Source organism: Myodes glareolus, chromosome 9 (assembly GCF_982192425.1).
Source record: "Myodes glareolus chromosome 9, mMyoGla1.1, whole genome shotgun sequence".
Classification (NCBI taxonomy): Eukaryota; Metazoa; Chordata; class Mammalia; order Rodentia; family Cricetidae; genus Myodes; species Myodes glareolus.
This window is the reverse complement of record NC_142034.1, coordinates 23,615,762-23,640,111: the sequence shown is the minus strand read 5'-3', so window position 1 is coordinate 23,640,111 and position 24,350 is coordinate 23,615,762. Positions and strand designations below refer to the sequence as shown.

General features: G+C 48.0%; 1 long non-coding RNA gene across 1 annotated transcript; it reads left to right on the top strand.

Annotated features, from left to right (window-relative positions):
* Positions 1-4,583: 4,583 nt before the first annotated feature.
* LOC125410962 (uncharacterized) lies at positions 4,584-10,985 on the top strand. Its single transcript, XR_015003825.2, has 3 exons — positions 4,584-5,092; positions 7,124-7,448; positions 8,829-10,985. It is a non-coding gene; the product is annotated as an uncharacterized LOC125410962 (long non-coding RNA).
* Positions 10,986-24,350: the final 13,365 nt, after the last annotated feature.

The following is a 24,350-nucleotide window of genomic DNA, read 5'->3' as shown; positions in this document are numbered from 1 at the left end:
GGTTTTAACTTGTCATTCATTCAAGATCCAGCTTAAGCGGCTGGAGAGACAGCTCAGCAGTTTAAGAGCGCTTGCCGTTCTTGCAGAGGACCTTGGTTTGGTTCCCAGCACCCATGGGGCAGCCAACAGCTGTCTGTAATTCCAGTGCCAGGGCATCTGATGATGCCCTCTTCTGTTTCCCACAGGTACCAGGTGTGCTCATGGTGCACATGCATGAAGACAAAATACTCATAGACATATTTTTAAAAGATCCAGCTCAAAAGAGCTCCCAATTCCATGAAGAATTTCCAGTGGCCTCACACCCGCAGAATGCATTGTGTTACCAGGGTGTCTAAGCATCTTTCCTCCTCTCTAATGGGTACCCCATCTATTCCTTAACACAACAGGTAGCGTATTCTTTGTGCTCAACCAAAAGGCACATGGGGTCAAACTGAAACAGATTTCTATGGATTTGACCTCAGATAGGTGCCACTTACATTTCATGCAAGACTAGGAAGGAAGCAGGCCGAGGAGGGAACTCAGGGAAGCAGATTTCCATGGCCCCTACTTCCAAAGGTCAGCATCAGTTTCGGCTAATGAGCAAAGTTCACAGCTCGCACTCTGAGAAATGGTTCAGGCTTGGACAAGGGAGCACAGCCTGACCTTCAGGGAGCTTCCAGGCAGAGAGGCAGATCACCATTTCTGGGATCTGAGAGACTGAGCAGGGATGGGAGCCAGCACTTACTCAGTACCTATGGCAGTACTTACTCTCAGTACCTATGGCAGTACTTACTCTCAGTACCTATGGCAGTACTTACTCTCAGTACCTATGGCAGTACTTACTCTCAGTACCTATGGCAGTACTTACTCTCAGTACCTAAGGCAGTACTTACTCTCAGTACCTATGGCAGTACTTACTCTCAGTACCTAAGGCAGTACTTACTCTCAGTACCTATGGTCGGCCAGACCCCAGAACACGTCATTTCATCTCACAACAGTTCTGTGAAGTCAGTGTTGTGATGTCCACTCTAGAGATGAGGAAATACAGAGTCGGAGAAGTTAAGGACTTTCCCAGAAGAGACTCACAGGCTGAGAATGGAACTCCCCATCCAGGTCTTCCCCTGACACCATTGTTAAACAAGGAACTCAGTTTCACAACTACTGATGACGGCTCCAAAGCCAAACACTTCTGCTGTCTAATGCCAGTACCAGTAAAGAAAGGAAAGCTCCGTGCAACGCTGGTGTCCATACCTGTGGTTCCCATTTCTTAAGCACAATCTGCATATGTGCTTCTGATTGGCAGAGTGTGGGTCTCGGGCCTGTATCTGGGCTGTGAGGTTAGGAGTTCTTGACTTCTTGGTGGGGCGGAAGAATAACAAGGGAATTCCCTCCAGAAAGGGAGGCTGACTAGTGAGATGCTGAAAGGCCACTGACCCAGGAGATGGCTGCCACACGGCCCCTCCCTAAATGTCACGTCAGAGGAACTTAATTTATAAGCCTTAATATGCTCCCTTTTGAAATTCCCACAACTTTCTTAAAATGTGGTTTGGAACAAAACAAGCAAACAAGCAGTCATGACATAATTTTAAAGTATAATTTACATAGAGCAAACTTCAGGTATATAGTTCTAGGGCCTCTGTCTCGCTCTATCCCCTGCCCCCATACTGATAATTATCTAGACACTACCAGAAGCAAGATGAAGTTAAGTAATAGCTTGCTTTCCTTGCCCTCCCCAGATCCCTTGAATTCCCTCTGTAGTCTCCATCTTCCTCCATGCTCAGCCTCTGAGAACCACCCATCTGTTTTTCTGCCTAAAGATTCTGGAACAAAGTCTTTCAGAGCAGAGAAGAGGAACAGCCGAAGGGATTCTCTGTGTAAACACTAGTGTATGGGATTGAAGCCTCTTCCTACTTGGCCTCATCTTAGAGGTGGGGAAAAACCAGTTCGAGAAATGGATTGAATTGATCAGAGGTGTAATCTCTGCAAGTCTGGAGGCACAGGCCTCCACTTTGGAAAGCTGAGGCAGGGGGATCTCAGGTACAAGGATTGCCAGAACTACCGAGTGAGTTTCAAGCTGACTTGGTCAATTTAGTGAGACCCCCTTCTCAGAGTAAAAGCTATGAAGGAATTTGGAATTATGGTTCAGAGGTGGAGCACTTGTCTATAGTGCACTAGGCCTTGAGTTCAACCTCCAGTACTGAGAAAAGATGGATATAATTTCCTTTCAAATATTAGGTTTAAGACTTAACATGGACATCTGCTGGGCTCCAGCTCATGGTGTGAATTCTCTTTTAAAGGCACAGGCGGAGAGAATGGGCCGTGGACGCTCCACTGGGCTCAGGTTTGGTAGAGGGACCCACACCTTTGAGGCCAGCTCTTGTTTCCTCCAGACTGCCCTCCTTTCTGACAGATAGAGCCCGGGCCCATGGTCTGTGTCTTCCTGCTAGGTCCCACCACACCCCAACCCCAATTCTTCACTCAAATTGCCCTGAGCCCTTTTCAGGCCTCCATGGGAGACAGCACAGCTGTGGTGGACACTCTAGACTAAGCTGTGGCCTGAGGTTGCTGTTCAAGAAAGCCATTCACAAAGCTGAGGTGTGCAGGCTGCTGGTAGAAAGAGGGACTGTCTGTCTGTCTATCTGTCTATTATCATCGGTTGTCTATCTACCTACCTCCAAGGAGTGTTAATATTCTAAATTTAGGAGTCAGAGAGATGGCTCAGTGATTAAGTCTCCTTGTTGCTTTTGCAGAGGACCTGGCTTCAGTTCCCAGCACCCACATGGCAACTCACAGCTCCCCATAACTCTAGTTCTAGAGGATCTGATGACGTCTCCTGATCTCCCAGGCTCTAGGCACACATGTGGTGCGCATACATACATGCAAGTTAAACACTCATGCACATAAGATGAAAGTAAATCTAGTTTTTAAAGTTTGAATGTATACGTGGCTCCCCAGATAATCATAAACAAAGATTTCTACAACTTTAGTATTTTGTATTTTCAAATGCGGTAGAACCCCTTTTATTGCAAGAGTCAATTAGATTGACAGATAAGGTGACTATGGGAGGCAAGCATATGAAGGTCTGTTTGTGCTCTGCCTTGGGCCCTACAATGTTTCAGGCAGGTCTGGATGAACATGAGCTAGTATTCTCTGAGAGATGTAGCAAAGTCCCCTTCGGTTCAGCCCGCCTTTGCAGGCTGAGACCACACTCCCAGGCAGCGGGGAGGGGAAGACACTTTTAGGTTTCTTGAACCTGACCTGGGCCTTTTCTTTTGTATCGTCTTTGATGGTTAAATTTCACTGTCAGCTCTACAATCACCTAAGAGGCTGGTGGGAAACACCTCTGGGTGTGTCAGTGAGGATGGTTCTAGAGAGGATGAGCAGAGAGAGGAAGACCCACCCTGACTGTGAGCATCACTTACAAGCTGGGGTTTCTCCCCACAGCTGAAGGGGGCTGGCATTGTTCTGCTTCCCTGTCAGCCATGAAGCACATAGCCTCTCCTCTGCCACCTGCTCCCGTCACCATGATATTCTGCTTAGGTGCGTGGAGCTGAATGACCTTGAACTGAATCCTCCAAAACCGTGGGTCAAAGGAGGTGTTTGAACCAGGTATATTGTCACAGCGCATGAGGACTAATACCTCATGTCGTTTGGGTCTTTCACCACCCTGCCAGGTGGGTAGCTTGTTGCCAACTGGTAGTTGAGGCAGCAGCGACTTAGTGATGCTGAGTTCCTTCATTGGAGCAGCCAGGGTCACAAATGAGCCCTGCGTAGCTAGCTGCAAGGCCAGTGGGCTTCTCCGTCTTACTTCATCCCCTTTCCTAACATGATTTCTAGGGGAAAGGAACCGGTCACTTGTGTGTGGGGGATTAAACCAAACCTTAGAATTCCAGAGCCTTCTGTGATTGGCCCTGTTTTTATTTCAAAGAAGAAAAAGGCAAAGTACAAGAGATGGTTAGCTGGGGCAGAGATACTGGAAACACACTTTGGGAGAAGGTATAGATGAATTCAGGGGTGCTTCAGTGAGTTAGGTATAGGAGACAGAGAGGAGTAGAGGGTGAGTAGGGGTGGGTGCTCAGCTAACTGCCCCCCGTTTTAGTGTGTGTGTGTGTGTGTGCGCGCACGTGTTGGTGCATCCATGCTTACACGCCACAGCTCAGATGTGGAGATGAGAGGATGTTTTCAGGAGTCAGGTCTCTCCTACTATGTGGTTCCTAGGAATTGAACTCAGATCATCAGGTTTGGTGCCAATTGCCTTTACCCATGGAGCCATCTCATCAGCCCGACTGTGGCTTTTGGGTCAGGGCTGGTTTAATCTGAGTCTCCACACTTAGGAATTGACTTTGACCAAGCCACAAACTGCACAGAACTTCAGTTTCTGTGAGAGTGTAGCCCATACTAAGACGCCATCTTAGAAACCCGTAGGGATGAAATGAAGTTCCCATGAGGGGATCCCTGACCTGCAGCAGGCTGTGTACAATATTCATCTTCTCCCTGCTTCTTATTCTCCTTGACTGGTTCACACAAGTTCATTTGGGCACTCTGTAGCAACAGCTGAGAAGTCCAAAAATAAACTTGAATTAAAATTAAGATAGGTTCAGAGCTGAGGTCCCTTGCAGGCACCTCTGTGTGAATAGCAGAAGTGAAACAAAAAAGAAAAAAAAATAAAGAAGAAAGACAAAGCAATTTCATTTCTAGTATTAGAAGTAAAGATCCCCAATCCTGTAGGCCAGCCATGGTTGAGGGAGCAGGTATGGCAAGAGGAAGATTTGGTATTTTAGTTGTTTTTGTTTTTGTTCTGTGATGATGTTAGGGGGGACTCTCCAGGGACATCATGCGTCACAGAGCGAGGAAGAGGGGGTGGTGAAGGCAGGCATGGGCAGGTCGGAGAATGTCATGCTGTCATTGATGTCATATGGAAGAACCGAGGAGAGAGAGTAGAGGTCAAGTCATGGAAAGGGTCGGGTGACTGTCATGCCCTTCTCACCTCCTGCTCCGGGGACACAGATGGCCGAGTTCCTTAATTCACCTTTCGACGAGTTTCTGAAGAAAGGTCAGCTTCGAGGACTTGACTGGCTCCCGAAGAGCAGGACTGCAGAGGCTCCCCATCAAGGTGTGTGTGTTTGGGAACTTGAAGACCCGCAGAAGCAGAAGCCGAGGGCTGACTCCCACAGGCCATGGGCTGATGACAGGCTGTTATTGCTGCCACTATCAAGGTCTTTGCTCCTTCTCCGACTCTCATTTTTCGCTCTATGCTTTGCAGGCTCAGCAAGATGAAGGACTTTTTCCAAGGGTCTCTGTTGCAGGGCCTTCCATTGGCTGTTTTCTTTATGCAGGGCTGGGACTACCCAGCAAAGCGGGCTCAGAATCGGAGGCCTGGGGAATCTAGGTCTCCCTAGCTTTTACCCTATCTCTGATTTCTACAACTGTTTTAATTATCTATCAAGTGGGCATAATGACATGACAAGTCAATATTTCTTTTAAGGAGGCATGGTTAATACAAAAGACACTCGACTCATCAATACTATGCTATGCTTAGCATCTTGGTATGGCAGTTTCTAAAGATGGCTTTATGTAGGCCGTGACCAAGGTATTTATGTCCCATTACGAAAGATCATAGAAGGGATTCGTGTGACAGGAAGGGCATGTTAGACAGACCCAAAGAAACGCTCCCACCAAATGGAGTTGAGTGTGGAAGCCACTGGAGGTGAGAAGTGATGCCCTTCCCATCCCACTGCCCCTCTGGCCCCTTCTCAGTGTCTATACTTACCTTCTGAAGCCAGTTCGGGTGTCGCCGTAGCAGGCTTTCTAGCGTGTCCAGGGAGAACCATGGGCTTCTCCGCCATGCTACTCTGTGTAAAAACACTTGTGGTATTTTTAGCTAGCGTCCAAGTTGACCCTTGACCTGAAGTCAAGGATTTCATTCTCTCCTGGCCTGAGTTCTTCATGGCCGAGATGTGTTTCATTCACCTGAGTTGCCAGTACCTAAGGATGTACCTGGCCACTTGGATATGCTATGTTAGCTATTGCTTCCTTAAGAACATTCTTCTTCAAATCTTGTTACCTTTGAAAAATTCAGTTTTCTCATCAGGCGGTGGTGACCCATGCCTTTACTCCCAGCACTCTGGAGGCAGAGGCAGGTAGATCTCTGTGAGTTCAAGGCCAGTCTGGTCTACAGAGTGAGTTCCAGGACAGCCAAGGCTACACAGAGAAACCCTGTCTTGAAAAACAAAGACAAACCAACAAAACTATGAACAGGTTCAAATTTTCTGGAGTGACTTAGTAAATATTCAGAAATCTTAACATTTTGTATTGTTTTGGTCTAATTCTTTTCCTTTCTCCCAAGGGGTGAGTGGATGATTTTTGATAAAGATATTGATATTATTATATTCATAGCAATTATTTTTAAAAATGAGACCAAAGTTGAGGTAATATTATTGCAGACTTTGATGAATAAATTATGTTTCCTATACATCATAGAACACCCTGCAGCCATTGTAATTGATGGTGAAAGAATATTGTTTTGTTTCTTTGAGACAGGGTCTCTCTGTGTAGCCCTGGCTGTCCTGGAACTGGCTCTGTAGACCAGGCTGGCCTCAAATTCAAGAGATCCTCCTGCCTCTGCCTCCTGAGTGCTGGGGTTAAAGGCGTGTGTCATCACCACCTAGCTGGTGGAAGAATATTTGTTAATCAAATGAGAATGACAAAACCAGCCACAGGATAGACAGTGTACAAGCTGGAGAGATGGCTCCGTGGTTAAGAGCAATCGCTGCTTTGGAGAAGAACATGGGTTTGGTTCTAAACTCACAACTGCCATAACTCCAGCTCCGGTGAGGTCTGACGTCCTCTTCTGACATCTGAAGGCAATAGTACACAGACCCTGCCTCCCTACAGACACACACAAATAAAAATAAAGATAATTTTTTTTAAAAAAAAAAACATAAAAATTCAGTTCCTTAGTCATATTGGCTACCTTTTGATCATTCAGGACTTATACATGGTTAGTGGCTACAGTACCGGATGGAGGAATTAGAGACCAGTCCCTCAATTTTTCAGGAAGGGAGAGAAACCAGAAAGGCTCCTTACAGGTGGATCTCTCCTCCTCACAGCCCCGAGGTTCATTCATGCCTATTCTTGCCCGCAGAACAGACCTGCACGACCATCCAGTGTTAGAACGACTGTGTGCCTAGAAAGCCCTTTCTGCCTCCTTGTGCCTACCAGCTGCCTCGAACACGAGGATGTTTATACTGAATGTTTCATTTCAAGGATGCAACAGGTTCAACCCCTCTGATCTGTTCCGCCTGTCTAGCCACCAGGCAAGCTGTTTACATGGAATCCAAGTGCTGCTCCGCCAGGGGCGGACCGCGTTTTTCCACAGCTGCTGAGAAAGAAGAGCGAGTCGAGGCAGAATAACAAAAAGCCACTTCAAAAACACACCAGAAGAAGTCTCGAAGCTGAGACAATCACAGGTTTGAAACATCCCCTCCTCCCAAAGCTCTGACAAGAGAGTAAAAACAAGTCACAAGGGAGCCTGGGCCCTGCTGGTTTCGAGCTCCCCGTGGTTGCTGACTTGAGAACGGGGCCTGTCCCTGTACTTCTGAGAGGAGCCAGGACTTGAGATGGTGGGGGCTCAGAAACCTCACCTGAGTTCTGAGAATGGTGGGGGACAGTCCCTAGGTTCTCAGTGTCTCTGGGAAAATGAGTGGGGAGACTGTGGGAAGGGCAGGGCCAGGATGGATGGGCACAGGTGTGGGGCTCCTCCTGTCCAGAGAGCAGTTATAGTGAGCAGCGGAGCCCTGTCTCGCCTCCCGCTTCTGAGGAACCGATTGCCCCAGATGGTGAGGCATCCACAGATTAGCATGTCAGGGGAGTCAAGGGGCATAAGTCTCTTGTGTCCACAAAATTCTTCCCCTGCGACCTAATGCCTCTCTCTTCAGCCCCATTCTCCTCTGTCGGGCAATAGTTCTCAATGAGCAGGAACCTGGAGTTGGAGGTTTTGGCTCAAGTTGCTGTGAGAACGTAGTTTACTTACATAACATTCTACTAAATGGACTACATCCCTGGTGAAATGAAGGAGAGTACTGGGAGAGGCTAAGCTCTGTGCTTCGTTTTGTTTGGTTTGAGATGTATAGCTCAGGCTAACCTCCAGCCCACTGCTTAGTGGAGAATGGCCTTGACTCTGCGCCTCCCAGGTGTTGGGGTTACAGGTCTGCTCAATTAGTTTGGGTTTTGCTTTCCAGTTTTCCTTTTTCTTTGTTCCTTGTTTGGAAACAGTGTTTCAAGGGTGGAGTCCAGATGGGCTTCCAGTCTCAGCTCCTGAAGGGCTGAGCTTACAGCCACGCACGACCATGCTTTCTTAGACCTTTTTGCTTCTCGCCCTGCACAGTGCCACCTCCGTTTAGAAGGTGCACGCTCAAGCCTGGCGGCATGTTGAAATCACCTGGGCGGTTCAACGATCACCAATCAATCAACCCCATAGATCGGTGTGATTCTCAGTGGCCTGGGACTTCCCCTGGCCAACAGTAGTTTTTAAAGCTCTTCAAATGATTCTAATGTCCAGACAAGGACTGTGATCCTCCCAGAACGTCTCAAAGTCTGGTGTGTGCTGGGATCTTCGAGACCCCAGCTGGTCTGGTATAGCCTTCTGACGGCCCCGTAGTTCTACCAAACCCACAGGTGATGCCCATGGACCACACCTGGATTCATAGCTGTCTGTATTTATGTTCCTCACTGGAACTGAACCAGGAAGCTGGGCCCTAGGCTCCCCAAACTCAACCTGAGTAACTGTGGGTTCCCTCCAGTAATACTGTGTTTGTAAGTTTTTGCCTTCCCTTTTTCCTTTCTCACAGGTGTCTTGTCCGTCACTTGAATTCTCATTAGATGCTGTGGGCCTGAATCGGGTAGCTAACCCCAAGAACAAAAAATGAAAGATAAAGCCAGGCTGTGCTGTGCCCTCAGGTAACGAAGAAGCCCTTCTAAACCGAGAGAGCCAAAAAGATTCACAGAGCATAGAAGAAAAGTTAACAAGTGCTGGTCACCCCTCTCCTCCCATCCTGTCCCTTGGCAAATGTTGATAATGTCCCCAAGCTTGCATGTGGGGAAAACCAAAGTTTAGAATTAGAGACTTTTCCAAAGACGACGTGTATTGCTGGGCCTGCTCTCAGTTGGGCATGGTGGTGCACACGTGTAACCCAAACACTTGGGAGGTGGAGGTGGTGCACACGTGCAACCCCAGCACTTGGGAGGTGGAGGCGGGAGAATCAAGAGTTCAAGATTATCCTTAACTGCAAAGTAAGTTCAAGGCCAACTTGAGCTACGTGAGACTGTCCAATAAAACAAGACAAAACACAAAGAGCAAGCACAGCCAAACAGTACAAACACAAACAGCTGGTTTCTTGTGCTGACCGTGTAGGACTGGGTAGTATTTGAGCCTCATGCCTGGCCATACTGGGCCAGACCCAACCAGACCCTGCCTTTTAGAACGTATCAAGTCAGACCCATCTTTTAGAATTCAGTGGTGGCAAACCTTTAATCTCAGCACTTAGAAGGCAGAGGCAGGTGGATCTCTGAGTTCAAAGCCAGCCTGGTCTACAGAGTGAGTTCCAGGACAGCCAGAGCTATCACAGAGAAACCCTGAAAAAAAAAAAAAAAGAAAGAAACCAAGTTTTGTTGGGCTGGGCTGGGCTGCATCCTGTAGGCATCATTTAGGCCGTCTTTCTGTCCCTCCACCACCTCGCCAGAAGAGGGACAGTTTCTTCCTCTGGCTTCTTACACAAGCCTCAGGGCCTTTGCACAGAACGCGGGACCCAGATCATGCTTTCCCTGAGTTGGCAGCCTATCAGAAACTTTTCTCTGCTGCCTGCATCTTCCTCTCCTGACGTTACTTCCTTTTCTCTGGGCGTGGGTATAGCATATCCAGCCTTACTAGGAGTATAACTTTGAGTAGTGCTACCTAGATGCTTACCTGGAGCCCGTGGCTACCGAGATGGAAGTAAGTCCTAAAGCCCTCTGATACCATGGGACCCTTGTTTAAGATGGCTGCCAAATGCCAACCCAGTATTTTTTTCATGCTAACTCCACCCAGCCTATCTTGCCTATTGATGGTGCCGGGGCTACAAAATAAGTGTGGGGGTGAGAGAGAAAGGACAATATTGTCCCTGGGCCCCTACTAGGCCATAAGTTTCTGGAGACAGGGAATTTGTCTTCTCATCTGAGTGTCCTCAGTACAGAAGACAGAGACGGGCTAGAGAGGGCTCTCGACGTTTGTCAATGGAGTGAGAGACGGTGATGTGGGTGCTTTTCTTGTTCCCGTGAATAAAAATGACAGCAAGGGTAGCTTGCTCACTTGGCCCTCAGGTAGGAGGTCTGCCTGGCACTGGCTGTGGATCCTGCGAAGGCCTCAGAGACCTATGGGTGTGGCACATGGCAACCCTTCTCTTTTTACCCCATCTCCCCAGCGTTGCCGAGCCACTCAGGAAGGTGAGGTTTTCCTGCAGAGCCCAGGCACCTTGCTACATTGCGTGAGCTATAGAACTGTAGAATGTCAACTCCGAGCTCCCCGTCAAGGCCCCACAGTGCCATGGGAGGCCCTGGGAAGATAGAGTGTGGTACCTAGCAAGGAGGAGCCCTCTTCCTTTTTCCCTCCTGGAGAGAGGTCATCTATTGTAGCAGAGATTCTGCAGTTGTGTCTCTAGGCCTGGAATGAAAATGGTGGAGGGTCTAGTCTGTGCTGAAGGTGGATTTTTCTCTTATTGTAACAAAGACAAAAGCAAACAAAGGTAAGACAAAATTCCGACAAGATGCTGAAATTCTGCAGACTCTCAAGAGATACTGTGTCCTGCAGTTGTGGAGAGGTGCTCAGGATTTGAACTCGTGTCCTTGGGTAAGGAAGCACAACCGGGCCCATTTCTGAAGCCTACCTCGTATCTCAGGGGTCTTAAAGAAACAGGCCAGTGTGTTTCCCTGGCTCCTGAGAGGACTGGCCAGTAGGAGAAGAAAGAAGTTAGAAGAGGCTCCCCTGAGGCCACCTTTGGATTCAGGGGAGGGGATGGGGTGGGACGGGGCTGCCATTACTTTTGCTACTGACCCAACCCAAAGGCTTTCTCTGCTAATCCATATATATTGACTTGTCTGAAAATGCTGTCCACCCCAAGGGTGAAGGTCAGGGATGGTGGGGTGTAAGCTGCCCATTGGAGCTATTGTAACTTCCTTCTTTAATACAAAAGCTGCTTTCCTCTGCCAGGGTTGGGTGTTTTGGTCTTAGGGCTTGACCCCAGAGCCTGGTGCATGCTGGGAAGATGCTCTACCACTCAGCTACATCCCCAGCCCTGTTTCTTTGCTGTGTCCCAGGCTGGCCCTGAACTTATCATGTAGTCCAGTTGGGTCTTGAACTGGAGATCCTACGGCCTCAGGCCCCTCAGTGCAGGAATTACAGGTTTGTATTATTACACCGGGAGTTAGGTATAAGTGACTGATGGTGGCTCTGGATGACGATCTGCAGCCCATTCTTCTGTGACTCTGTTTCTAGCCATGGAAGTTGAGACCACAAGATAACGTGTAATTTGCTTAAACCCTCATAGAAATTAGTGGTCGGACTGAGGGCTTTCCCCTCAGAGCCCCCGATAAAACCTTAGCTCATCATCATAGTATTCTGTGCCAGCCTGCCCTACTGAGGTGAGAACTTCCCTTTTCTCTGTCAGCTTCCCAGCCCACTGGCTGGTACGATGATGCACACTGGGGACTTTTGAGGAGAGAAGGCGAGAACATTGGTGACGGAGTTCAGTCCGAGATTCTTCACTGTGAACAGCCCTGAGTGAGGCCCAGTGCCCCTACCTCATCCTCTGCACTCAGCAGCATCCCAAAGACTTAGACTTGACCTTCCTTTTCTAGGAGCGCTCAGCCTGCTGGGTCCTAGAGCAATGCCTGCTTGCTCTGCACAGTTAGTGGCCCTTCTTGATGTGGGAGGGGCAGTGTGGGGGATCAGTTCTGAGTGTGAGCTGTGACTATGTAAGCCTGGGTTCCCCTGTCAGCTCTTTTCCAGCTATGTGAACCTGAGCAACTCCTCTGGCTTCAGTTTCCTTATCTATGAAATGGACCTGCCAATCATAACTCCCTCCAATGGTCATTGTGGAGACGGGACCAAGGCATGCATGCAGTTTGGTGTGGTGCTGGGCCCTCATTCGTTCTAGCTATCACCATCATGAAATGTTTGGTCCCTGCCCTCTGTGAAGATGCTTTCCTCACCTGTGAACCGAAGGGGGAAGATATGTACACCTTGGTGGTCTGTTATGACAACCAAAATAGAGGATGTGTATGAAAACGCTTTGTAAACTTGTTAAGGTTTGAGTGTGAAGTGTGGCTGCCTCCAGGATCGCTCAGTGGGTAAGAGGTGGCGCCTTCCTGGAACAGCACCTCCCCCAAGACACACGTGCCTTCACGCCACTCCTATACCCACATGTGAACAGACGCAGGTGTACACATACATGTGCATGTGCACATGCCCACAGGCAAGCTTACCCAGAAACACATGCCCCTGTTAACGTATGTGCACACATGCACACAGACACCACCAACACGAGCACCTGGGTCAGGAAACAGTTCAGTGGTTTAACCCCGACTAGTGCCCTCGGAAAGTCCCACTGTCCTTGGCTCAATAGCCTGTTCCCGAGCCCTCCTGGCTACCTGGGCAAGCAGGGGTGGGACAGAAAAATAGGAACGAGACTTGAACTTGGTCTTAAGAAGCCTAACAGGGAGAGGGGTAAAATGGAAGCTATTCTAAACAGGTGGGGGACACTGAAAATGATAGGAACGTGCAACTGGGAAGAGGGGATGTTTGGGGAAGTTCCTGGAAGGGTTGGCGTCGAGCTGGTCTTTGAAAGGCAGGCAGTGTCTTGCTCAGGCACTATAGCAAAATACCACAGGCTTAATTTTAGGTCTCCAACAATAAAGGTTTCATAGTTCTGCTGGCATTAAATCCAAGATCAAGGTGTCAGTTGTGACGTCTGCTTTGACGGCCTCTGTTCTTGGCTGTGTGTTCATGTCTCTGCACATGTTATCTGAGGCCACATTTCCTTTTCTTTTTAAAAATTCTCATTTGTTTAGTAAAAATTTGTATGTGGTATATTTTGTGTCACGTGTTTGAGGGTGCCTGAAAAGTCAAGAAGAGGCCATTGGATTCCTTGGAACTGGAGTCATAGGTGGCTGAGGACCACCGCACAGGAATGCTTGATACTGAACTTGGGCAGGATGCACTCTTGACTTCTCGTCTGTGAGGACACTAGGCTCTCATTGTGTCAGGACCCTGCACGTGAACCCATTTTGCCTTTGTGACTTCCTCAACGGTCTGGCCTCCAAAGGCAGCCACAGTTAGTTAGGACTTCAACACATACATGTGGGGAGAAGGGCCTCACAGTCTGGCCCATCAGGGCAGGATGTTTTCATCTGACGTTTGTTTAATGGCAAAGAGTTATTGTAGGATGTTAAAAGGTGAGCAGAAACCACACAGCGGTGACCATTTCTGTCCAGTCTCAGTCTATCTTTAAGATGAGTTTGTACTTTGAGTACCTGTTGGCCGTTGGCCTGTGGCCTGACATTTTCATTTAACAAATGTGTGTGGAGCTCCCCTCCCTCTGCATTCTTCTACAGCATCATTTTTAATGGCTGTACCACAGTAGTTCATTATGAGGCTGTATTTAACCAGTAGATGGGGGCCTTTTTTTGCTTTATTTTTACTATTTTTTTAAAGATGCTGGTATTTTGATCGACCGAGATGGGAAATGTGGTTAGCAGAGTATGAGAGGGAAGGATACAATTTCAGGGGTACCATTGTGGTTACATGTTATCTTAGTTACTTTTCTGTTGTGGTGTACATCTTTAATCCCAGCACTCGGATGGCAGAGACAGGTGGATCTCTGTGAGTCCGAGACCAGCCTGATCTTCAGAGCGAGTTCCAGGACAGTCTCCAAAGCTACAGAGGAACCCTGTCTCAAGGGGAAAAAAAAGAGCATTTAATATGGGATTCACAGTTCCAGAGGGTAGAGGAGACCATGATCACCATGGAGGGAAGCATGGCAGCAGGTAGGCAGGCATGTTGCTAGAGCAGAAGCTGAGAACTTATATGTTGAAATAACAACCTTAAAGCAGAGAGAGAAAGAGAGAGAGAAAGAAAGAGAGAGAGAGAGAAAGAGAGAGAGAGAGAGAGAGAGAGAGAGAGAGAGAGAGAGCGCACAGAAGCTAACTGGGAATGGCATGGGATTTTGAAGCTTCAAAGCCCACCCCCAGTGACACACCTCTACCAAGACCACACCTCCTAGTCCTTCCCAAACAGTTCCATCAACTGTGGACCAAACATTCCAAGTATAGGAACCTATTGGAACCATTGCCATTCAAACTACCACACATGCCAGTAAATGGGGACCAATGAACTGAGTTCTCAGAACCAGGGAGACCACACTTATAAGTACATGAGTTAGGGGAGGGTGAAGGGAAGTAGACTGTGGCAGCTCCTCTTTCTGAGAAGTCCTGAGGTGCCCCAAGAATCAGTCACCTTCATACTTTATGTCTGACTAATTAGAATCTCAACTAGACCTTATAAAGCCTCTAACATTCCTAACGTGACCCTGGAGAGTGAAGCTGACCTTGATGCTTCAACAGTAATGCTGTTGCTGCTGCTGCTGCCAGCACTGGCGGTGTGTGTGTGTGTGTGTGTGTGTGTGTGTGTGTGTGTGTGTGTGTGTGAAGGCCAGGGGTCACACTGGGTGCCAGACTTCAGGTGCTTCGGTTCACCTTGTTTTTGAGACAGTCTCTCTCACTGGATCTGGAACTCACCCATAATGCTAGGCTGCCTGGCTAGTGAGCTCCAGTGATCCGGGCAAGTGCACACCATGGTGTCTGACTTTTTTATATGTGTTCTGGGGATCAAGCTCAGACACTTGTGCTTGCCTGGCTAGTGCTTTTCCAACCGAGGCATCCCCCACCCTCGGCCCACCCTCATACTAGATGCTTTCTGTGGTCCGTCCTTGCTGCTCTTCCATCTTGTGCTGCCTGTTCATCCACTCACCCTGGGTGGATGGGAGCCTTTGGCAAACACAGTGAAAGAGATGGGGCACGCCATGGTGGTTAATACAGGGCACATTCACAGCAGACATTCACAGCAGCTAGTGTCAGTGTCATAGGATGTAGAGTCATGGACAAGATAAGCCTCTGGGCCCATCTGGATTAGGTTAACAGAGGTGGGAAGATCCACTAGAAATGTGTGGACCATTCCATGGCCTGGGAGGCTGTCTGAATAGAAAGTGAATGCAAGCTGAGAATGAGCAACCATCTCTCTTTGTTTCCTGAATTCAGATGCAAGGCAACCAGGCTCCTGTTGCCTGCCATGCCTTCCCCGCCACAAGAACAGGTAGGGCACCCTGGACACATAAGCTGAAATAAATGCTCACTTCCTTACGTGCCAGTTATCAGGTATGGTGTCATAGCAACTGGAGAGGGACAGGGACTTTATTAGTGATCAATTTTCTTGTTGGAAGGGCCCCGCTGAGATGTTCCAGCTGAGCTGAGCCAGGAGCGCTTTGTGGAGAGTGAGGAGGCAGAGGCAGGGTGGGGACAAATGAGAATATTTGTTCTCCATCAGCAGAGGGCGATGCAGCAGATGGTTTGGTAGGGAAAATGAGCTCAACTTTGTTCAGTAGTGGAGACTTTTGAGTTGTGTTCATAACGCTTGTGGAACCTCAGGCTTCTCCTGTGCCATTGTGCAAAGTAGAAGATGCTAACAACTCGTGATACGATAGGAAAAGAACTGTGGGGTGGGCAAGATGGCTCGGTGGGGGAAAGTGCTTGTCCTGCAAGCCTGGAGACCTGAGCGCGGTCCCCTGCGACTCATGGAAAGGTGGAAAGAAAATGGCCCTGATTTCCACATTCATCCCACGGCATGGGCACACCCACACTCACACATGTGCACATGTGCATGCATGCACAATAATAACTAAAACATGTAAGAGGAAGTATAGAGGGCTGGAGAGATGGCTCAGCAGTTAAGAGCATTGCCTGCTCTTCCAAAGGTCCTGAGTTCAATTCCCAGCAACCACATGGTGGCTCACAACCATCTGTAATGAAGCCTGGTGTCCTCTTCTGGCCTGCAGACAGAATACTGTATACATAATAAACAAATAAATAAATATTTAAAAAAAAGAGGAAGTATAGAGAAGTTACAATGTCATTTCTAAAACAGCCCCTTCTTAAGGGAGAATGTGAGTCAGAATTATAGATACGTCAAGGGGTTCTTTTTAGGGATCCCGGCCACTATTTCAAAAGTTATAGGAGTCTCACAACCCTTTATTTTTTTTTAAGCCAGGCTTAGTAGTACATGTCTTTAATAGTAGCACTCAGGAGACAGAGGCAGGTAGATCTCTGTGAGTTGGAGGCCAACCTGGTCTACCTAATAAGGTCTAGAGCAGCCAAGGCTATATGGAGAGACCCTGTCTCAAAAAACAAAAGCAGAATAAAAACATTTAAGCACATCTATCTATCTATCTATCTATCTATCTATCTATCTATCTATCTATCTATCATCTATCTATCTATCTATCATCTATCTATCATCTATCTATCTATCTATCTATCTATCTATCTATCTATCTATCTATCTATCTATCAATCATCTACCATCTACCTATTGTGTGTGTGTGTTGTGTCTGTGTGTTTGTGCATCTATTCTTAGGTTTGGTCTTTTCATGGTGTCCTGAATTTCTTGGCTGGTTTATGTCAGGAATCTTTTGTATGTGTATGTGTGTGTGCGTAGTTGCCATAGTGTGCCATGTGGAGGTCAGAGGACAACAAGCTTTGGGTATCAGTTCTCTCTTTCTCCCGGATTGTCCTGAGAGCTGGAATTCAGGTCCTCAGGCTTGCCCGTGATCGCCTTTATACAATGAGCTATCTTTCTGGCCCATCACTATACTTTTTTTGAACAAATGCATCAAAGGGAGGACAGATTTATTTTAACCAGGACTCGTTGGGAACATCGATGAATATTTACGAATCTACATATGGCCCAGAAGACCAAGATACATATGCTTCTTTACTTCTTTTTTTCCCCCTGTGGAGTGGCTCTTGTCCCCCAGCTGCGGGGAGAGGGAGAGGTCACCCTCTGTAGTCCCTTCTGTGATGCTTCAGTTGATGATGGGTTGTGCTGGGGAGGCAATTTCATCAGCTGCCATTGTAAGGAAAATAGCAAACCTGCCAAGTACAGTTTACTGGCAGAAGCAGAAGAGGAGGAAGAGGAGGTGACTTATTAACTGTGCAACAAGGGCCGTGTCGTGATTTTTGTTTGGCAATGCTATCCTTTGGCTTTCCCGTGATTGCCGAACTGTGATGCTTCCTTCTGGCAAGGGCTTTTACTGGGCCCCCCCCTCCTGCCGTGGGTATGCAAAGGGTTATGTAAATGACTGCCATTTTCAGAAGCTACCAGCCGCCCCCACCCCAGCTTTGGTGAGGATATTGGAAAAGTTAACTCAGGAGAGATGCAATTCAAGCCTTTAGCCAAGCCAAGGCACGATGATCCAATTATGATCACTTGCAGTACACAATTTACTGCACCATGGTTTGAAATCGGCAGCTTTCTCCTGCGTTTCAAAGCAATTGTTTTCCTTGGGATTGTACTGCGTGCTCACCTCTGTAGGAAGCCACTTTGGTCAGGCTAACGCACGCACACCTCCTCAGTCTATGTGAATGCATGCCACCCACGAAAGCAAAAGCAGGGAATGCTGCCCCAAATCAGAACCTGCACTCTGGGAGCCACTCAGATTAGAGAGCTCCTGGCTCTCTAATCAGTCCTCGCAAAAGGTGGTTGACAGGGAAACCCAGATAGCCAGAGCTCCCAGTGACACATATGGGGAGGGAACAGGATGGTGACACACCAAGACTCAGTGTTGGCGAGGTACCCAGGGTGAAGGTAGCTAGTTGCCAGGACATTCCTGCAGCTTTTAATTATGAAAGCTGCTCCCACTGAATACTTAGAAAAATGGAGAGAGATCAGTTCCACTCAACAGCAAAAGATATTGTCAAGTGATGGAGAGTGAGAATTGGGTGGGGGTGGTATGAATGGGAATGGCCCCCACAGGCTCATAGATTTGAATCCTTGTTTGCCAGCGAGTGGCACTATTTGAAAGGCTCAGGAAGGAGGTGTGACCTTATTGAAGGAATTGTGTCCCTGAGGGTAGGCTCTGTGGTTTCAAAAAGCCTATTCCAAGCCCAGTGTCTTTCTCTCTCCCCTTCCTGCTGCCTGTGGATCTGGATGTAGACTGCTCAGTTACTTCTCCAGCACCGTGCCCGTGTGCCATCACGCTCCCCACCATGATGGTAATGTGTAGTAGGAAGAATAGGCTGCGTCCCGCCACCCGGCTAGCTTAACTCCTGAAATAACCACACGGAAACTGTATTCATTTAAATCACTGCCTGGCCCATAAGCTCTAGCCTCTTATTGGCTAATTCTCACATCTTGTTTTAACCCATTTCTAATAATCTGTATGTCACCACGACATCGTGGCTTACCGGGAAAGATTCAGCATGTCTGGAGGTTCCGTGGCGGCTCTCACTGCCTGCCTCCATTCTCCCAGCATTCAGTTCTCTTTTCTCGACCTATCTAAGTGCTGCCCTATCAAAAGGCCAAGGCAGTTTCTTTAGTCAACCAATGAAAGCAACACATAGACAGAAGAACCCCCTACACCAGTAATGGACCAGACCTCTGAAACTGTAAGCAAGTCTCAGTGAAACGCTTTCCTTGATAAGGGTTGCCATGGTTGTGGTGTCTCTTCTCAGCAGTGGAACAGTGACCGAGACACAAGTTACAATGTCCTCCAAATTTTCCAGGACAGCTGAAATGGCCCTTTCATCCTTCTGGTTCTGCTTCAGGGCACACCCATCTCTCACTGCTTCTCTTTTTGCAGGAACATAGGGTCTTGTCCCATTCATTCTGCCACTGAACTGCTCCCTCCATTCCTCATTATTGTTGAAGGACACAGGAGCTTGAAAGAGACCGTGTCACTAAAACTTTAAATCCCAGAGGCAGGTGGCTCAGGTTGTAACCACTTAGTTATCTTGGTAACATCTATATCCACCTAACCATCCATCCCACCATCTATCTATCTGCCAATCCACCTATCCATATATACATATATCCACCCAACCACCCATTCACTCACCCACCCACCCACCCACCCACTCATTCTTATATAAATATATCCACCCACCCATTCACTCACCCACCCACCCACCCACTCATTCATATATAAATATACTCACTCTCCCACTCACCCACCTACTCATTCATATATACATATATCCACCCACCCATTCATCCATATATAAATATATCCATCCACCCATCTACCTACCCATCCATATATCATATATCCACCCACCCATCCTTCCATCAGACTTTTTTGAAGATTCTGTTTTCTAAAAATGATGTATATTCATTGGGATAGAATATCACTGAAAATTTTCCCCATCCCTGTCATAAGCCAGGTTACTGGGATGTGTATTGACTCAGGTTGGGACCACATCTTTGGGTAGAAGACACAAACAGGAAACAACTCTCTGTAGTTGGAAGTAGAGGTTTGACAAAGTGTTTGGTTGTAGCTCAGCATCAGGGTAACCGTCCATCAGGTTGTGGTGGTTTGTATCCAGGCAGAATATCTGCAGGTAACAAGGCCCAGTGTCTCTCAAAGGTGAGCAAGGGCCACCTTTCAGTTACATCTCCACACTCGTGGCCTTCACAGTCCCCAACCCCTTGGAACATATCCTGTCTTTCAGTTTGTTTTGCCTTGAACACTTGCTCCCAGCTCTGCTCACCCTGGAGAATGGGTACCAAAGTAAATACATACCATGACTATTATGATTCACAGTAGATGGGGAGTTCTTCCCTGAACTTGGTGGTACCACTGGGACCCTGTTGTAAGGGAAACAGGGTGAGCAGGATGAGGGCATTCCTGGGCTCTCTGTGCGACTGAAATGCTAGTACAGCCACACTGAGAACCAGGGCAGGGTAAGCCTAGGGGGGTTGCATGTTGGGATCAATGTCTTTATCAGGGCTGCTGGAACAGGCTGCCACTCCCTCTTCCCAAGGGAAAGCTGCTTTAGGGTTGTATGGTGGAGCATCAGAGAGGCAGACCTTTAGTTTTCTCCCAACAACACAATTTCTTCTGATCCAGTGATTTTATTTTGTTTGTTTTTTTGTTTCTATTTTTGTTTTTGTTTTTCTGAGATAGGATTTCTTTGGCTGTCCTTGAACTTACTTCGTAGTCTAGGCTGGCCTTGAACTCAGAGACCCACTTGCCTCTGCCTTCTGGGTGCTGGGATTAAAGGCATGCACCACCATCACCCAGAGACCCAGTGATTTTTAATGACCTCCAACTAGAATCATTGGAGCCCAGTTACGGGAAGGCTATCGGAAAATATCGGGGAGGGGAGAAATGCGACTGTACAGGTCTTGTTTAGAGTATTTTACATTAGCTCCTGATCCTTAGGATTTTCCCCTTCTTGGGCCTAAGAAAAAGAAGGGGAAGTGAGAGTGAGAGGGGAGAATTCTACAGTACTTCTTGCCTAGCAGACAACAACCAAAACCCCCCTTTGGGTTTGAGCAGGGCTATGGGCTTTTCTGTAGCCTGCTCCCATTCACAGCCTTTCTTGGTTCTTGGTCCTTAGAGCTCCCCCAGGTGGGAGGCAGACTTCTGATCTGGCCCGATTTTACTTGGTGTTTTTATTTTGTTTGTTTGCTTGTGTTTTTTTGTACATTCCTGGGGCTGTAGCAAAGAGTCCAGGACAGACTGTTTGGGAAGGAGGAAATGTAGTCATTCTGTGGAGACATTGGAATTTCTGAGTGTCTGTCCGTATCTGGGGCAGGAAGGCTACTTAGGGCAGGGACCTCAGTCAGTTCCCTTCTGGGTGGATGGAGAAGCTGGGCTCCCTGAGCCTGAGACACCACCATCTGCTCTCACCTCCTGGTTACAGGACTCCCCTGGCTGGTGGGATACCCCCAACCCCCATCCCAGTGGTAGCGTCTTCCAGGAAGACAGGGGCATTGTCCCTCAGGTCCAGTGGGCATGTTTCCAGCCATTCTATTGTCTGGTTTGTTTGTTTGTTTTTTTGTTTTGAGAGAGACTCTCTTGTAACAGAGAAAGCTAAAGATGACCTTTGGGCTGGAGAGATGGCTCAGTGGTTAAGAGCATTGACTGTTCTTCCAAAGGTCCTGAGTTCAATTCCCGGCAACCACATGGTGGCTTACAACCATCTGTAATGAGGTCTGGTGCCCTCTTCTGGCATGCAGACATACACACAGATACACAGAATATTGTATACATGATAAATAAATAAATATTAAAAAAAAAGATGACTTTCATCTTCAGATCCTGCCTTCACCATTCAAATGCTGGGATTTGGGCACGTGCCACTGCACATGGTTACTGCTGTCACCTTACCAGACATCACTGATAGTTTGGAATGTGTGTCAGGCTGGAGGAGCAGAGGATGGAGGCCACCAAGATGGAGACAGTCTTTGTTCTCCAGAGACTTCAGTTCTGGTGCAGACAGGGACGCAAACTCAACACAAGACTAAATGGCAAGAGGCCCCAACATGGAAGGAGTGCTAGGCAGGACCAGGCTAGCCTCAGAGTTGCCTGTGGGAGCTCTGGACCAACTCCAAGGGCAGTCTCTCCCAGTCCAGTGCCCTTTGCTCTTGTGGAATGTTATTTTAAGATGTGTTACATTTGTTTAGGCTGTGGAACATTTGTTTTAATGATGCAAAAAATGTGTTGCTTTCTTTTATGTTGTATTTGTTTAGCTCTGTGAAGCCGGGGCATTGTGCCTGTCTAAAACACCTGATTGGTCTGATAAAGAGTTGAATGGCCAATAACTGCAAGGCAGGAGAAAGAATAGGTGGGGCTGGCAGGCAGAGAGAATAAATAGGAGGAGAAATCTGGGAAGAAAAGATTGGGGAGCAAGAAAAGAAGGGTCCAGCCACCCAGCTAAGATACAGAATAAGAAGGAAAGAAAAGATATTCAGAAATAGAGAAAGGTGAAAGCCCAGAGGCAAAACGTGGATGGGATAAGTTGAGAAAAGCTGACTAGAAATAAACCAAGCTAAGGCCGCATTCATAAGAAAGAATAAGCCTCCATGTGTTTATTCGGGCGCTGGATGGTGGGATGGGGCTGAGAAAGAGTCAAAAGAGTGAGAAACAACAACACTTTGTCTTACAAAATAGTGAGGCAGGATCAGACTGTTCAGGATTCCCAGGGAGGGAAGGGACAAGTCAACAGTGGGTTTTCACCCATCCATCCAGTGTCACTATTTGGGAAGGACTGTGCTATGGCTGAGCTGCATTGAGAATAAAGATCTGTGCCGTGGATTGTAAATGGGGCTGGCTGGGAAGGAGACAGTGAGACTTGCTCCCGCTGGGCTTGGCCTTGGTTGGAGTTTGAAGACTAGGGACCAGAGGAGAAGCTGGAGGTCAGGGTGTCAGATGCTCTACTGGATGGAGATGGGGTGCAGTGCCATTTGGCACCCATGCAGGCTAAGGGAAGCTATGGGGGCATGGTACTCAGGGTCCCTCTCCCACCCAAACTCCAAGACGGGCCCCTTGGCCTGCCAGGCAGGCTGACTGCTCGGAGGTCGGAGGTAGGGATTCAGTTTGGGCTTAGAATTGGAACTCCCCCTCTCCCCACCACACACTCCACTCGTCCCTTTCCCTTTCCTTTCCAGTTTAGGCTTGGCCCAACTCCTTCTCTCCTTTCAGGGCCCAACACTACAAAAGTCTCTCCCAACTTCCTCGCTTAAGAGTGTTCTTCCTCCTAACCCCCACCCTGGCTCACAGGCCCACACATGGAACAGCCATCCACGGGTCTTCACTTATTTCTTCAGTCTCCAGGATTCTTCTTCCCGAGGGTGGGGCCCATGGCTCCCGCTGCTCAGGGTTTGCCCCTTTTCCTAGGCTCTGTGAAGCTGTCAGCAGATCCGAAATGGATTCAAGCAGAGGCAAATGCCCCATCCCTAGATCCGAGATGACAGCCTGTCTGTTTTTCTGTGCTGGAGAAGAAGGAGAGGGGGAAAAAAGTGGTGGGAGGGGACTGTCATGGCAAACACCTCCCAAGGGTCTTGACAGCCAAAACCTCATAGGGTCAGGATTATGGAAGCATCTGGTTGTTTTGGCCTTAAACAAATGCCCTCAAGACTTCTGTGAAGTGCCATGAAGAGGTTGGTGGGGCTGTGGTGTAGGACTGGCTCTGGTTGGCATTGGGTCTACCTTGGGTCCCTGTCCTTGTGGCCCCTCCTCCTCAGTTATCTGGTCCCATCCGAGTACTGTTGATGTGGGATTTCCCTCTGTATGCCGTGATTACCATTAATGAATAAAGAAACTGCCTTGACCTGTTGATAGGGCAGAACTTAGGTAGGTGGGGAAAACTAAATGGCATGCTGGGAGAAAGGAGACAACAGAGTCAGAGAGAAGCTGTGTAGCCCTGCCGGAGACAGACGCCAGAATTTCACCCGGTAAGCCACAACTACGTGGCAATACACAGATTAATAGAAATGGGTTAAATTAAGATGTAAGAGTTAGCCAATAAGAAGCTAGAGCTAATGGGCCATGCAGTGGTTTAATTAATACAGTTTCGGTGTGATTATTTCGGGGCTAAGCATCTGGGAACCAGCAAGCAACCTCTCTCCCTTCAACATACTGTGAGGTTGCCACCTCTTTATGGAGAGGGCAGCCTGGGTTTATGGTCCTGTGATGATCTCCCCTTGGGCGGACATAGCCTCTTCTTATAGGCTCAGCCAGCCTGGACACATGAAGCCTGGTCTGGAAGCTGGCATTCTGCAGATCCACATCCAAATCTGCTCCAGGCCTCCATGTTCTGATGCCTTCACTAGCACCAACTGGATCGGGAAAGAAGCAAAATAATGGAGCTCCATGAACCAAGTGGGATTAGTTTGTGTGAATTCCCCGCCATGTGCCCCCCACCCCCACCCTGGATTCTTCAAAGGACCTGCCATCTTTTCTTTTGGAAGAGGTCTAATTTATGGCAATATATTTTAAGACGGGCGTGGTGGCAAATCCCTGCACTCGGGAGGCAGAGGCAGGAGGATCTCTGTAAGTTTGAGGTCAGCCTTCTCTACAGAGCTAGTTCCAGGACAACCAGGGCTGTCTGGAAACCCTGTCTCAAAAACAAACAAACAAACAAACAAACAAACAAAACAAAAAACCCCAAAAGAAATACACTCTTGGGGGGGGGGAGATGACTCAGTGGTTAAGAGCATTGCCTTGTCTTCCAAAGGTCCTGAGTTCAATTCCCAGCAACCACATGCTTGTTCACAACCATCTGTA